The following is a 14,969-nucleotide window of genomic DNA, read 5'->3' as shown; positions in this document are numbered from 1 at the left end:
CTAATTCAACATGTCTTAAATTCTTTACTTCCATCAGCAACAACATCAACTTCTCTTTCTTCAAGCAAGAAGTCCAATTGAAGTTGTACATAACTTTAGTTTCTCAAGTGTAACCACCTTCGTAAACATATCAGCTAGATTTTTACTCCCTTGAATCTTCTCGAGAGCTATAACTCCTTCTTCCAAAACTGAGTGTATAAAATGGTAACGAACTTCTATGTGTTTTGTCCTAGCATGGTAGATTGGGTTCTTTGCCAGATGAATTGCACTTTGACTATCACAATACAAAGCGCTCTTCTCATAATTCTGACCTAATTCTTCTAGGAATCGTTGTAACCATATTAGCTCCTTACTAGCTTCTGCCATAGCAACATACTTTGCCTTTGTAGTAGAAAGAGTAACAATCTTCTATAACTTTGAAACCCAACTGACCGATGTACCACCTATTGTAAAGATATAACCTGTGGTACTCTTACGGTTATCAATGTTACTAGCCATAGCAACATCCACATAACCTTGTAGCTCTAAGTCTGACTTCATAAAGCATAATGCTGAATCTATAGTACCTTTCAAATATCTGAGAATCCACTTCACTGCTTCCCAATGTTGCTTTCCTGGATTGCCCATATACTTACTCACAACTTCCACTGCATGTGCTATGTCTAGCCTTGTACACACCATGACATACATAAGACTACCAATCGTAGATGCATAGGGTACCTTGGCCATGTAGTCTCTCTCATGTTCTGTTGTAGGTGACTGATCTTTGGATAGTTTAAAATGACTAGCCAAAGGGGTACTTATTGGCTTTGCTCCACCCATGTTGAACCTATTGAGTACTTTCTTCACATACTCTTCTTGTGACAGCTTCAAGAAACATTTGGCTCTGTCTCTGGTAATCCTTATACCAAGGATTTGTTTTGCAACTCCCAAATCCTTCATAGCAAACTCCTTTGACAATTGCCTTTTTAGTTTGTCTATTTCTTGTTTACAAGCCCTTGCAATTAACATGTCATCTACATATAATAATAGGATGACATAGGAATTACCAAGTTTCTTAAAATAACAGCAATGGTCTGCTTGGCATCTGAGGAAACCGTTACTACACATAAACCCATCAAACTTCTTGTACAACTGTCTAGGCGCTTGTTTTAGCCCATATAGGCTCTTTTGAAGTATGTACACCAATCTCTCATTTCCTTGTACTTTAAAACCCTATGGCTGTTGCATATAAATTTCTTCATCCAATTCTTCACGAAGAAATGCCATCTTTACATCTAACTGCTCAAGATAAAGGTCTTCTTTTGCCACTAACCCAAGTACTGTTCTTATTGTAGTCAACTTGACAATTGGAGAGAAAATTTCAGTGTAGACAATGTCTTTTTTCTGCTAAAATCCTTTCACGACCAATGTTGCTTTATATCGTTTACTGCCATCATGTTCATCTTTCACCCGATAAACCCACTTGTTTTGCAATGCCTTCTTCCCTTGTGGTAGCTCTATCAACTACCAGGTTTGATTTTTTAATAATGAGTCCATCTCATCCTTCATAGCTAGCTCCTAATTGATTGAGTCATCAACTTGCATTGCTTCCTCATAACACTCTGGTTCACCACCATTAGTTAGTAAAATATAGTGTAAAGAAGAGGAGTACCTTTATGGTGGTCTTATAGTCCTGGAAGATCTTCTAGGTTCGAACACGGGCATTTGTGGTTCAACTTCTTAAGCTATATTATCTTGATATTCTTGGTCATTGTCTTGCATGCCATTCATTAGGAAGTCTTCCAAAGGGACTACCTCTTGCTTCTTCACTTCAGTGCTTGGATTTTCTAACTTCATGTTGAGCCTATCCTTGTACATCACTTTTTCATTGAATATGACGTCTCTGCTCCTATAATCTTGTGGTTTTGGTCATCCCAGAAATGATAACCAAACTCAGTATCACCATAACCAATGAAAAAACATTTGTTAGATTTAGTATCAAGCTTACTTCTAAGAGCAAAGTCAATGTGAACATATGCTAAACAACCAAACACTCTTAAGAAAGAATAATTTACCTCTTTGCCGCTCCAAACTTATTCTGGGATCTTGCAATTTAGCAACACAGAGGGTCCTCTATTGAGAAAGTAGGCTGCAGTATTAATTGCGTTAACCCAAAATGTATATGGTAGTCCAGCATGCAATCTCATGCTTCTTGCATGCTCATTTAGGGTTATGTTTATCCTTTCAGCGACGCCATTCTGTTGAGGAGTTACAGGAATGGTCTTCTCCCTCTTGATCCCATTATTGGCACAATATTCTCTGAACCCCCGATCAATGTACTCTCCTCCATTATCGGATCGCAAGCACTTCACCCTTAGGTTTGTCTCATTTTCAACCATGGCTCTCCACTTTTTAAAAGTATCAAAAACATCAGATTTATTTTTCAAAAAATAAACGCAAAACTTTCTGCTTGCGTCATCAATGAACATTACATAATACTTTAAGCCTCCAAGGGATGACATAGGAGCGGGTCCCCACACGTCTGTATCAACTCCAACTTCTTTGCCTTTGGTTCCCTTGTTACTTTGGAAAAACTTACTCTTCTTTGTTTGCCAAAGATGCAACCTTCACACAAACTATGATCAATCGACTTCAACTCTGGTAGTTTTTCGTTTGATTAAAGCTCCTTCATTCCTTTCACTCTCATACGCCCAGGTCTACAATGCCACAAACTCGAGATAACACCAGTTTCTGCAACTGCAATTGAATCTCTACAACTAAAAGTCATGTAAGAGTTCCAATTTTATTTCCAAGAGCAACCACCATGGCTCTTTAAGTAACTTTCCATGCACCACCCAAAAAAGACACACTATGCCCTTCATCGTCAAGTTGCCCAACTAATATTAGACTGCGCATCAATTTTGGCACATGCCTTACTTTATGGATTTTCCACACAGGTCTGTTTGCTATCTTCAATCTAACATCACCAATACCTACAATATCCAAAGATTCTCCATCTGTTGGGTATACCTTTCCATGATTTCCAACCACATAATTTTCTAGAATTTCATAGTGTGCAGTGGTATGGAATGAAACTCCTGAATCTAAAACCCAAGAATCAATAAAACTATTAACAAATAAAAGTAAAACATCTTGTACCTCCTCAGTTACGGCATTGGCGGTGTCATTATCGCTATTCTCCTCTTTCTTTGGTACTTTGCAATTCCTCTGTATGTAGCCTTTGTTGCCACAATTCCAGCACTCAACTTTTTTTCCAAACCTGAACTTGCTTCTTTTGTTCCTTGATTTTGATCTTCCTTTGCCTCGATTTGAATTTCTATCATAGCCCCTGCCTCTTGTTTCAACATTCAAAGCGTTCAATGTTATCTCACCCAAATCTTTCTTGTGAACCTCCTCAGCAAGAATTTTATCTCTGACATCAATGAGTTTTAATTTTGCACTACCTGTTGACTTACTAATTGCTGCTCTCATAGGCTCCCAACTATTTGGTAGGGAAGCCATAAGAATTAAGGCATGAACTTCTTCATCAAAATCAATTTTTACAGAAGACAATTGATTAATAATTATATTAAAATCATTCATATGCTTTGTCACGGGAGCACCTTCTGTCATCTTAAGATTAAATAATTTTTTCATAATATGTATCGTGTTATTTCCAGAAGGCTTCTCATTCATATCAGACAAGATCTTTATCAAACCTATTGTGGTTGCCTCCTTTGCCACGTTACTTGCCACGTTCGTGGTCAATATCAATCGAATGACTCCTAATACTTGTCTGTCAATGAGTGCCTAATCTTCATCTGACATCTTTTCGAGTTTTTCTCCTAAGAGAGGTAGATGTAATTTTTCTGCCATACAGATGATCTTCAATTTGCATCTACCAGAATGCGTAATCTGTTTCATCAAACTTGTTGATCCAAGGTACATATCCTCCTTCTTCTCCAACCATCGCTTTCTCCCTAAACCTTACTCTGATACCAGTTATTGGGGGGATTTAATTAAGTACTAGTAAATCCTAACTCCCTGAAAGCAAAAAATAATGCGAACAAAGGATACAAAATAACCACACACACAAACATAAATTTATAGTGGTTCATTCTCAAAATGGGAGCTACGTCCACTTTGCCGCTGCTGAATTTCACTATGAAAAAGAAGAAAAATTACAAGAATCTCTCAAGCCTCACAAATTAGCTCACTCACTAAACCCTATTTAGTGGCTCTCATTCTGATTGTGGCTTTGCTTTCTATTCAATTTGTGTTGTCTAACTCTAGGATTTAACCCATTTTTATAGGTAATACGTGGGACACAATTCCTAATAGGACTCAAATCCCATATCCTAATAGGTTTTATATTTTAAATCCTAATATAATTATAATCCTATTTCCAATTGTATTCTTAAAAAAAAAAAAAAATTAATTATACTTAAACACAAATTAGGAAAACCCATGTCCTAATCCAACTCTAATTTGGATTGAATTTGGCTCCACAACCTCAACAATGTCGTTAAAAATGGAGTCTTATATTAAGACTTATATAGGAAAAAATGACGTCAATTTTTGATAATTATAAATACTTTTAACACCAGCAAATGTGATGTTAATTATCAGAATTATAAGTACTTAGTACTATAATTAAGTAATGCTTATGCTTGAGACTCTAGGTACAGTAGTAGAGAAATTATTTGCATGGAAAGTATAAAATCCTGGAATGGAACTTGTAGGCGCCATGAAAAGACTTGGTTTGCAAGTATAGAAATTGACTACCAATAGTCTTTCTTTTTCTTCTTCTCTATAAATATAATCAAATCCTTCATTTCTTCTTCTACGTTTTGCTTATTTCTTCTTACACACGTACTTCCATCTGCTTATTCATATCTCTACAATCATCTCTATGTACACTTTGTGAGTTTCTTTCTCTTATTTATTTATTTAATTACAACCATTCACTTATTTCCTTTGTTGCAGTCTCTTGCTTAAGATTGCATGCATTTTAGTGTTGAATTTTATGGAAGATTTTCAACTGTGTGCTCTTTTGTTTGCTCATTGATTTTGATTTTCTCCATACACTAAACTTTACATATTCTAAATTTTCATCATTTTTCCATGTTTAGACTGGCCAGGTGTTGATATTGTTTATCATTTCTTTGAGTGTCAAAAATTTTGTTCATCTTTATAGAGCTTTAGACAAATTGGCTTGTATCCTAGGGAAGATTTATGACAACTTTTTGTGATACTAGGGCAATTAATGAAAAATTTCTTTTATGCGATTTGGAGATTTTATCAGCCAAGCTTATTTCCCCTTGATTATATATATTCTTATAATCATGAAAAGAAATATTCTTTTCAGCAATGTATCGTATGGTACTATGGTTTGTTATATATATTCATTCAGATTATTGAGTCTATGGATCAACCAACTTCCATTAAAACTGAAATGGGTAGGCATTTTTGAGGTCTGATTGTTCAATATGTGATGCTTATAATTTAAGAAATATTTGTTCAAGTTCATTAATTGAGCATTGATGTGTTTCAAATTTCTTTACTTTCTATGCATCAAATGAGACTTTGTTAAGTGTTACTAATTTGGTGTTAATTAGGAAACAACAGTCGAAATTGTTTAAACTGAATGGGTAAGTCAATCATATTGTATGGATTTGCTGCGGCTGAGCAACCAGAAGCCATAAAACAATTTCTGGAGCAAATTTTGGGTGAAGGGACTGTCACTGATGTGGGAGTTTAGCAACAGGAAGGTTTAAGGGGCTATGCAATTGTACACTTCACAACAACTGAAGCTGCAGATACAATTAAGTCCTTAGCTGACGAACGCCTTTGGTATGGGAATTCTTACTTGAAAGATCAAAATATGGGCGAGGGACCAAAATCAAGTCACCTTCAGCATATGATTAAGGATGTAAAGTTGCACTTTGGTTTTCAATTGTCAGACCAAAAGTTTTCATCACTGTGGACTTAGGAAAATGTTTCTGTCAAGTTTGGATTGGGACTAAGAAAATTTATCTTTTTTCTATCTCATAATTCTGTGGAATATAAGCTTCAGCTCCCGTATGAGAGCATTAGGCTAGTTAAGTTGCGCAGTCTACAAGACAAGAGGTCTATCATCATTCAGATGTGCTGTTTAAACTAATTTGTATTGTATTTTTTTTTCTGCAATATAGAATTGCTTCTTATTATACTTTGCTGCTATATAGTTTGCATTATTTAAGATTTTATTTCGATGGCTAGTGTATGATTTGGTACTTAAGGCTATAGTTAAAACTTGTTCTCGTTCTTAAAATTGCTAGCAATAATACATTTTAATCTGTATGACAACTGAGGACAATTCTTAACATGTTCTTCTTTTTCATCTTTGTGTGTTGCTATTGTTAGTTTTTCTGTGTTCCTCAGATATATTCCAAAGATGTGCCTAATCAAACCTTTTTTAGAAATGACACTGATGTTCAATGGATTCATGAAGTTGATTTTACTCCATCCTCATGCATTGGCCAATCTACTGCTTTATGTTTGGAACTCCCAACCAGTGGTTATCTTTTGGATTTTCAAAAAGATTTCGCTTACTACAAAGAAACTATAGGGAAACTTGTCGGGGAGAGAGGTTCAACTTCCTCTTGCTACTTTGATCGTGTCCCAATTGTAAGTCCACCTAAAGGATTTAACTTGCCATTTTGTATCCTGTTTAAGATTAATACCTTAGTTCAACATGGTTGTATTCCTAGGCCAGCAATAGATGATAAATTTTTCTTGGATGGTTGAACCGCATAGAAGAAATGTAGCATTTGTAGAACATGCTCTTGAGACACTGTTTTATTCAAAACAATGTTGCTTTAAACCTCGACAGTGGCTTAGAGAACAATACCAAAAGTACAGCATGGCTGCAAGACCTCCTATGTTGCCTGCCATCAGTTTAAGTCACATATCTGTATATATGCACATGGTTCTAGTCACCCCATCCAAAGTATATTTCTTTGGTCCAGAGATTGTTCTATCCAGTAATGTGTTACGCACACATTCTGATGATGGTGAGAACTTTATTCGTGTTTCTTTTGTTAATGAGTGTCACGCCCGAGGATCCACACAGGAATGTCTCTCGGTGCCCACACAGGTACGTGACTTGAAAGCAAAAAAAGGAATCTTTATCCCAAGGGGACGAGTAATGATGGGGTGTCTAGATGAGACAAGAATCTTGGAATATGGTCAGGTGTTTGTGCAATGTTCAAGTCGTCAGACTGAGTTATCGACCAATTCCTTAGCTTTGTTTAGTGGCAGAGTATCAAACCAAAGTAGCATCGTAAGGGGAATGGTAATTGTTGTGAAAAATCCATGTCTACATCTTGGAGATGTTCGTGTTCTAAAGGCTGTCGATGTTCTGACCTTGCACCACATGGTGGATTACATAGTATTTCCAGCTAAAGGAAAGTGGTAAGCTTGTCGTATACACCACATAGCATAGTTACACATGTGCAAAACATAGTTTGTCTTATTACATATTATATATTTCTTGCTTGCATGCAATTTTAATATCGAACTCATAAATTTTTTAAATTGGTCACCACCCCCTTAAAGATCACATTACATTCTTCTTGTGCAGTGATATTTTGTTTTCTTAAGCATAATTTCTCTATAAAGCATATTTACAGTGACATTATTTACATTGTTAACTTGACCTCATCCCAATGAATGTTAGGGGAGTGATTAGGATGGAGATATCCACTTTGTTTGTTGGGATCGTGATCTCATTCCTCCTCGCCAGTACCCACCTATGGATTATGCTTCACCACCACCTAAGATTCTTGATAATGAAGTTACAATTGAGGTATTACTCAATCTAGCCTGCCAAGAATTGTTCAAACACATACATGAATTATGGCTTATTGCATTAGTTCATTTTCTTTTGAATTCTAATGAGTGCATTTTTTTTTCTATGCCTTAACATAGACACTATTGTGGTACATAATGTGGAGGAGTATTTTGTAGATTACATGCTCAATGAAAACTTGGGAATAATCTATAATGCCCATGTTGCATTTGCAGATATTAGTCCTTACAAGGCAATGTGTTGGCAATGTATTCTTCTTGCAAAGCTAGCCTCCATTTCTGTTTACTTCTCAAAAACCAGAGTACCTGCTAAAATCCCTCAACATTTACAAGTTAGAAATTTTTTGGATTACATGGAAAAGCACGAATGAGAATCCTATGAATCACGAAGTGTGATTGGGAAACTTTATCGTTAGGTAAAAGATCTTGTGCCAAAGATGGGTACTATCAAATCCTTCGTCTCGAATGAGGCGAGGTAGTTTTATGACCTTGACATGGAAGTGAAGGGCTTCAAGGACTACATTGATATGATTTTTATTACAAACGTGAGTATGATTATAGATTGGGAAATATGATGGACTATTTCGGGATATCAACCGAGGGTGAAATACTCAGTGGTCAAATAATGAAAATGGCAAAATCTTTTAGTAAGAAAAGGGATTTGGAAGGAATCAAATTGGTTGTGAAGTCATTGATAAAGGAAGCCAGGGAATGGTTCAACAAGAAGGAAAATGAATATGATAGTCCTGAGAAAGTATTAATCAAAGCATCAACTTGGTATTATGTTACATATCATCCAAATTTTTGGGGTCAGTACAATGAAGAACTAAATCGCGAGCATTTCCTTAGTTTTCCATGATGTGTTCATGATAAACTTCTTGAGATCAAGAGAGACAAGCAGAGAATCTTAAGGGCTTTGCATCATTCTTCATTACAAGCCTAGTTCTTCATATGAAGTTCTTGTTTATTACCTAATATCATTTGAAGAGAGTTGCCTTGACAAGAGTACTTCATTATGTGAATATATATGTTTATTTGTACAATTATTCAGTTTGAGTGTCAACTTTATATTGTATTGATTGTTGTGTGTTTGTTAATATTGTAAGTGTCTCAAAACTACTTGTATCTTACTATTTGTTATTCAATAAATCTATGGTTTGCTGGTGTTGTTGATTTTCGCAAGTGTACGAAATCGTGCAAGTAATAAAGTGTATAAAATACGGATATCGAACCCAAGGGAATTACTATCATCAATTACCAATTAAACTATCCTATTACTATTTGATCAATCCAAATTTTATCAAGGAAAGCCTAAACTAAATAAACAATTGAATTTAAAAAGAAAACTGAAAAGAGAACAATTAAAAGAAACCTTTGGGTAAAAACAAGATGACTAGGGCTAGGGCATAGACTTCACACCAACTCTTATTCATATGTATCGATCTCTTATGCTAATTTTATTAAGCTCTTCCTACAGGTCAAATTCCATAAATTTCCAATAACTTTCTCTCGAACAATTATCAAATTAACCCCTAATTACTAACCCGAATTATCTCTAATCAGATTTAAGCAATTGGAGATCATTACGCTCTATGGAGTTTACCAAAACCTCACAAGTTGCAGTAACCTATCTCTAGCATTTCGCTCAACCTATGGTTTTACTACCGTAGACCAACTAAGTATCATCTCTCGATCTCAACTTAGTCCATTGGTTCATTCAATTCTTGGGCCCTTAAGAATAAAAAGAATTAGGAATAATAGTAAAACTTAGGAAGAATTCTTAATAAAAATTAACAATTAAAGATCAATACATAATTAAGAGATTGGGCTACATCTTAGCCTTAGAGAATAAAATTAGTTCATAATAAACATGAAAGAAACAATCATCTTTATTAAAACATTCATCATGAGTTTACAAGAAAAGAATAAGGAAAACTTCTCTAAATTGTGAATCAAAGCTCTAGAATTTCCGTTAGTTCTCTTCTCTGCAGATTTTTCTTCCTTTCTTCTCACCCCAAAGAATCGCCCAAATAATGCTAAAAGACTTCTATTTATATCCCACAAGGGTTAGGGTTTGTTTTTCCTTAATTCTATTTGATTTGGAACCCTTAACCTTATTCTCCTGGCTAAAAACAGACAACAAACTAGTGACTTCCATGACCGTGACATGGCACTGTGCTGCAGCACAGTAGCTGCTGGAAAAAGTGTGCCGCGGCACAGTAGCTGCTGCCCTTTTCCCGCATCATTCCACTGTTCTTCAAATATGTTAATTTTTGAACTCGATAACAATAGAATTTGGAAAAGTGGTAAACATATGAAATGTAGCCCTTTAAATCATATTTCCAACGGTCTAAGAATCGCCTTAATCCAAGTTATACAGATCAAGATATTATCAAAATACCAAGGCATGCGCAAGCTGGAACGTAATCTAGAATCTTCTCTTTACTTCAACTTCCATAACTTCTTCAATTCAACTCCGATTCTTCATCCGTTTGTTTCCACTCGTCACTCATTCCGTTGCAAACATGATTCTTCATTCTAGCATAACATTTAAGCACTAGTAACCTGAAAAACACTCAAAAAAACCCGTGATCCTGTAAAAGACAATTATGAAAATATTAAGCAACGTTACCAAATTAAGCCTAATTTCCCACAATTAATCCCCAAAAACCACTAACTAAATGTGTATTTTCAAGCTCCTATCACAACCCCCAACCAGCTTCTTGCTAGTCCCTAGCAAGCTAAGCGATAGAACAAGTCCTTTAGCTTGAAAACACAAACAAAATAAAGTTTATATCTAAACTATCCTAAATCACTTCCGTAGATTGTCACGGTTGCATTTAGCATATGCAACAAGCCTTTAAACCCCTAGGCGGCCCTAGTTGGACGAGTTATAGTCTCGTGAGGGTTTCCAGCGATGATACCTACAAACATCCAAACCTAACCTTACCTAGACTCAAAACTAAAGTTTCAAACAAACATTTTAGGATCCATGCATATAATAGTCTCAAAAATTGTGTCAATGTGAACAAATCAAATAATTAACAACATGCAAATGCAAAGAATGAGTGAATTTCAACTACACTTTTGTTATTGACTCTCTCATAATCATTCACAAACCATTCATCCAAAAACCCAAATGATTTTATGCATAGCTTCCATAGGCAAAGTACGAAAATAAAATAAATGTGCAATCAAACTCCATAGGTCACTTTTCAAACCACTCTCCACTAATGTAGAATTCAATCACTACCTCGGATCATAGGTCTTTTCATGGTTTTAACGTTAGGCTGGGGTAATGGTTTATGAAAGAACGGAAATGATTTTTTAACAAAATGTAAGAGACTTAATATTTTACAGTAAATGACCATGAACAATCTTTCTTGCTTCCCTTCTCATTCACCCTTTACCCTTTCACATTGATTGAACTCTTCCTTCCAACATTAGCACAAACCCTCATGTAAGTTACCTCCTTTCAAGTTCTTCTCCTAAGCTACTTCTTCCATTTGCTACAATTTTTTTTTTTTTCAAAGTTCTTTTTTTTTTTTTTTTTTTTTTTTTTTTAGGAAGATAGTAACTCTAAAAAAAAATTCGTCTACCCCACCTTGCTTCTACTATCAATTTTTTTTTTTCTTTTCACAACCCCCAACCTATCTCATTGCACATACTCAGGTTGTGGTCCAAAAGATATATTTATTTTCTTCAACCACACTTCTTTTCATGAGTTTTTCTTATAAGGTCACCCTAAATTAAGTCTCTCACAATAAAATGGGTCAGAAAGTGTTTTAGGCTTCATCGCCAAGGTGAGATATAATAGGTTTACAACAAAAAAATAAGGCTTACCAAGTGTATATATAGGCTCAAAGAGTTAACTAGGGATAAAATAATATAGGTTGGCTTGAAAGGCTCAATCGTTCCAAAGAAAATTGCCTAAATCATATCCTAAGCAATGCAGATTCTAGGATTTCGCCTCAAGTGGTTATCAAATGAGTTCTAGAGTTTATGCCCAATTTTCACAAAAAAACATTATTGCCCATAAAAACACACATAAAACTTCTCTAAGTTTCCGAATTATTCAACCAATCAAACCCAATCCCAAGAGAGTCATAACTAAATGCAATTGTCATCTACTATCATCTTCACATTACGCAAAAGTTAATAAAAATCTCAATGTTACAAATATCACTATCATGGTCTTATCATTGACTTATGTATGAGCAACATACCTAAAACAATTTCACCCAAAAGCTTTTAAAGAGATAATTCAAAGCACAAAAACAATTTGACTATAAGAAAATATTCCTTACCCCCAACGTTAGAGATGATCATTGTCCTCAATGTGCAAAGAGAACAACCACACTACCTTTCATGCACAACATTTATGTGGAGATAATCTTGTGAAGGCATGCATATTGTTTGTTGTATCCAATAGTCATCGGGAATCTAATCCAAAAGAAAACAAACTATGTGCCTTTCTTGGCCAATTTAGTGTGCATAACATAAATTATGGGTGAAACATAAACAACTAACCTATCAAACCAAATCAAAATTATCACAACTTAACACATTAAACAAAAATCTAGAATAAATTCAAAACTAAAATCAAAACTAAAGTAAAGAGCTTGGGTTGCCTCCCAAGAAGCGCTTTATTAGAGTCGTACGCTTGACTTTTCGTATCCTTCAATCTGGATCATCTAGGAAAATCCAAGCCATTTTATCCTTCAATCCACCAAACACATAAGGCTTCAATTGTTGTTCATCTACCCTCTCAAATTCAGTGTCCATAATCCTAGAGTTGACTAAAGAATTTTCCAGGGGTGAGATAAGGTAGTTTTCTTCGAAGGTTTCTGCTACTTTGTCATCAAGGATGCTAATCTCAAAGCAAGTATCCAACTTAGATAGACATTTCATCGTTTTAAAAACATTGAACTCCACTTGTTCGTTTTCCACCCTTAAGATTAGTTTACCTTGGTGTACATCTATTAAAGTCCTACTAGTAGCTAGGAAAGGCCTTCCTAATATTAAAGGTATGTTCCGATCTTCTTCCATATCAAGAACTACAAAATCTACCAGAAAGATAAATTTGTCTACCTTTATTAGGACATCCTCCACCACTCCCCTAGGATATGTTATGGATCTATCCGCCAGTTGAAGATGAATCATGGTTGGCTTCACCTCTCATAAACCAAGTTTCCTAAAAATAGAAAATGGCATCAAGTTAATGCTAGCTCCTAAATCACACAAAGCTTTATCAAAATAAAAACTACCAATTGTGCAAAGAATATTAAAACTCCCTGGATCTCTGAGTTTTTGTGGTAATTTATTCAATAACAATGCGCTATACTCTTCCGTAAGCATCACCGTCTCATGTTCTTCAAATCTCCTCTTTTTGGTGATAATCTTCTTCAGAAACTTCGCGTACTTCGGCATTTGCTCCAACATGTCTACAAAAGGAATGTTAAAATGTAAAGTTCTAAACATGTCCATAAACTTACCGAATTGCTTATCCAATCTCTGTTTTTGCACTCTGTGAGGATACGGGAGGGTCGTGTCATCATCCGCCATAGCATGGTCACTTCTGTCCACTTTTTCTACTTCAAGTTGTTACCTTTTTTCTTCTTTCTTGCTTGATTCCTTGAACTCCTTACCACTTCTCAACATGATAGCATTGAGTTGCTCCTTTGGACTTTCCTCAATATCACTTGGTAACGTTCCTTGAACTCTTTCCGCTAATATGTTGTGAATTTGCCCAATTTGAGTCTCAAGGTTCCTAATAGAGGCTGATTGATTTTGAACTAGGACGTCGGTCTTCTCAAACCTCTTGCTTGTCTCTTCAATGAACTTGGTCAACACATTCTCTAAATTAGATTTTGGCTCTTGATTCTGAAAAACAGGAGGTTGTTTATGCTCATTGTTGTTGCTCCACGAGAAGTTCGGGTGTTTCCTCCATGCTGGATTGTATGTGTTGGAATATGGATTCCCTTGCCCCCTTTGGAAATTATTGACGTAATTGGCTTGTTCAGGCTGAGCAAACGGGTTCCCTTCTTGGCAATCCTTCGATGAATGATTTCCTGCACAAAGGTCACATATTAGAGAAGAAGATTCAATAGCATTTACCTTTAGAGCAACTCCCAATTGCTTTTCAATGGCAAAGAGTTGAGCAACCAATGCGGTGTAACCATCAACTTCATGCACTCCCGCTGCTTTCCTCGTTGAATTTCTCTCTGGAGGCCTCATGTAGTTATTGCTTGCCATCACTTCAATCAGATTATACGCTTTCTCCGGTGTTTTGTTATTCAAGGCTCCCCCACTTGCAACATCTACCATGGCTTGTATATTTGGCATTAACCCATTGTAAAATGTTTGCACTTGCGACCATATTGGTAACCCATGGTGAGGACACCTCCAAAAGAGATCCTTATATCTCTCCCAAGTTTCATAAAGTGACTCCATATCTTGCTGGAAAAAATTTGTGATGTCACTTCTCATCTTGGCATCAGTGGAAAATACTTCGCAAGGAATACTTGAACTAACTCATTCCAAGCAGTGATGCTTCCAGGTGGTAGAGAAATTAACCAAGCCTTAGCTTTATCCCGAAGAGAGAATGGGAAAAGCCTTAACCTAATTGCATCATCAAACACCCCATTATGTCGGAATGTATCGCATAGCTCCAGAAAATTTGCGATATATAAATTAGGATCATCGCTAGATAACCCTGCGAATTGAATCGAATGTTGTATTATCTTAATAATGTCTGGCTTTATCTCGAAGGTATTTGCTTGAATCGGTGGTCTCCTAATACTAGAAGCACATCCCTCAATTGTAGATCTTGAGTAATCCTTAAGTGCCCTTTGAACTTCTTCTCCTCCTGTATTTGCCATTGAACCTAACTCCTCTGTATAGTCCAACACTAAAAATACATAAATAAAAATTAAAGCACTAAAATAAAAAATAAATAAATAATAAAAATAAATTACAAACCAAATTAGCAACTAAATAGCTTGTATTGATATTTATAATATAATAATGCCCCAGCAACGGCGCCAAAAACTTGTTGTTGATTTTCGCAAGTGTATGAAATCGTGCAAGTAATAAAGTGTATAAAATACGGATATCGAACCCAAGGGAATTACTAT

The 14,969-nt window shown here is 35.7% G+C and overlaps 1 non-coding gene and 1 pseudogene across 1 annotated transcript; both read left to right on the top strand.

Moving 5' to 3' along the window:
- The first annotated feature begins 5,629 nt into the window (after positions 1–5,629).
- Positions 5,630–8,692, top strand: LOC116105451 (annotated as a pseudogene).
- A 5,526-nt stretch (positions 8,693–14,218) lies between these two features.
- LOC116105472 lies at positions 14,219–14,325 on the top strand. Its single transcript, XR_004124086.1, has one exon. It is a non-coding gene; the product is annotated as a small nucleolar RNA R71 (small nucleolar RNA).
- The last annotated feature ends 644 nt before the right edge of the window (positions 14,326–14,969 follow it).

Source organism: Pistacia vera, unplaced genomic scaffold (assembly GCF_008641045.1).
Source record: "Pistacia vera cultivar Batoury unplaced genomic scaffold, PisVer_v2 Contig5, whole genome shotgun sequence".
Lineage (NCBI taxonomy): Eukaryota > Viridiplantae > Streptophyta > Magnoliopsida > Sapindales > Anacardiaceae > Pistacia > Pistacia vera.
The sequence above is the reverse complement of the archived record's forward strand: the minus strand, read 5'-3'. Positions and strand labels throughout refer to the sequence as shown.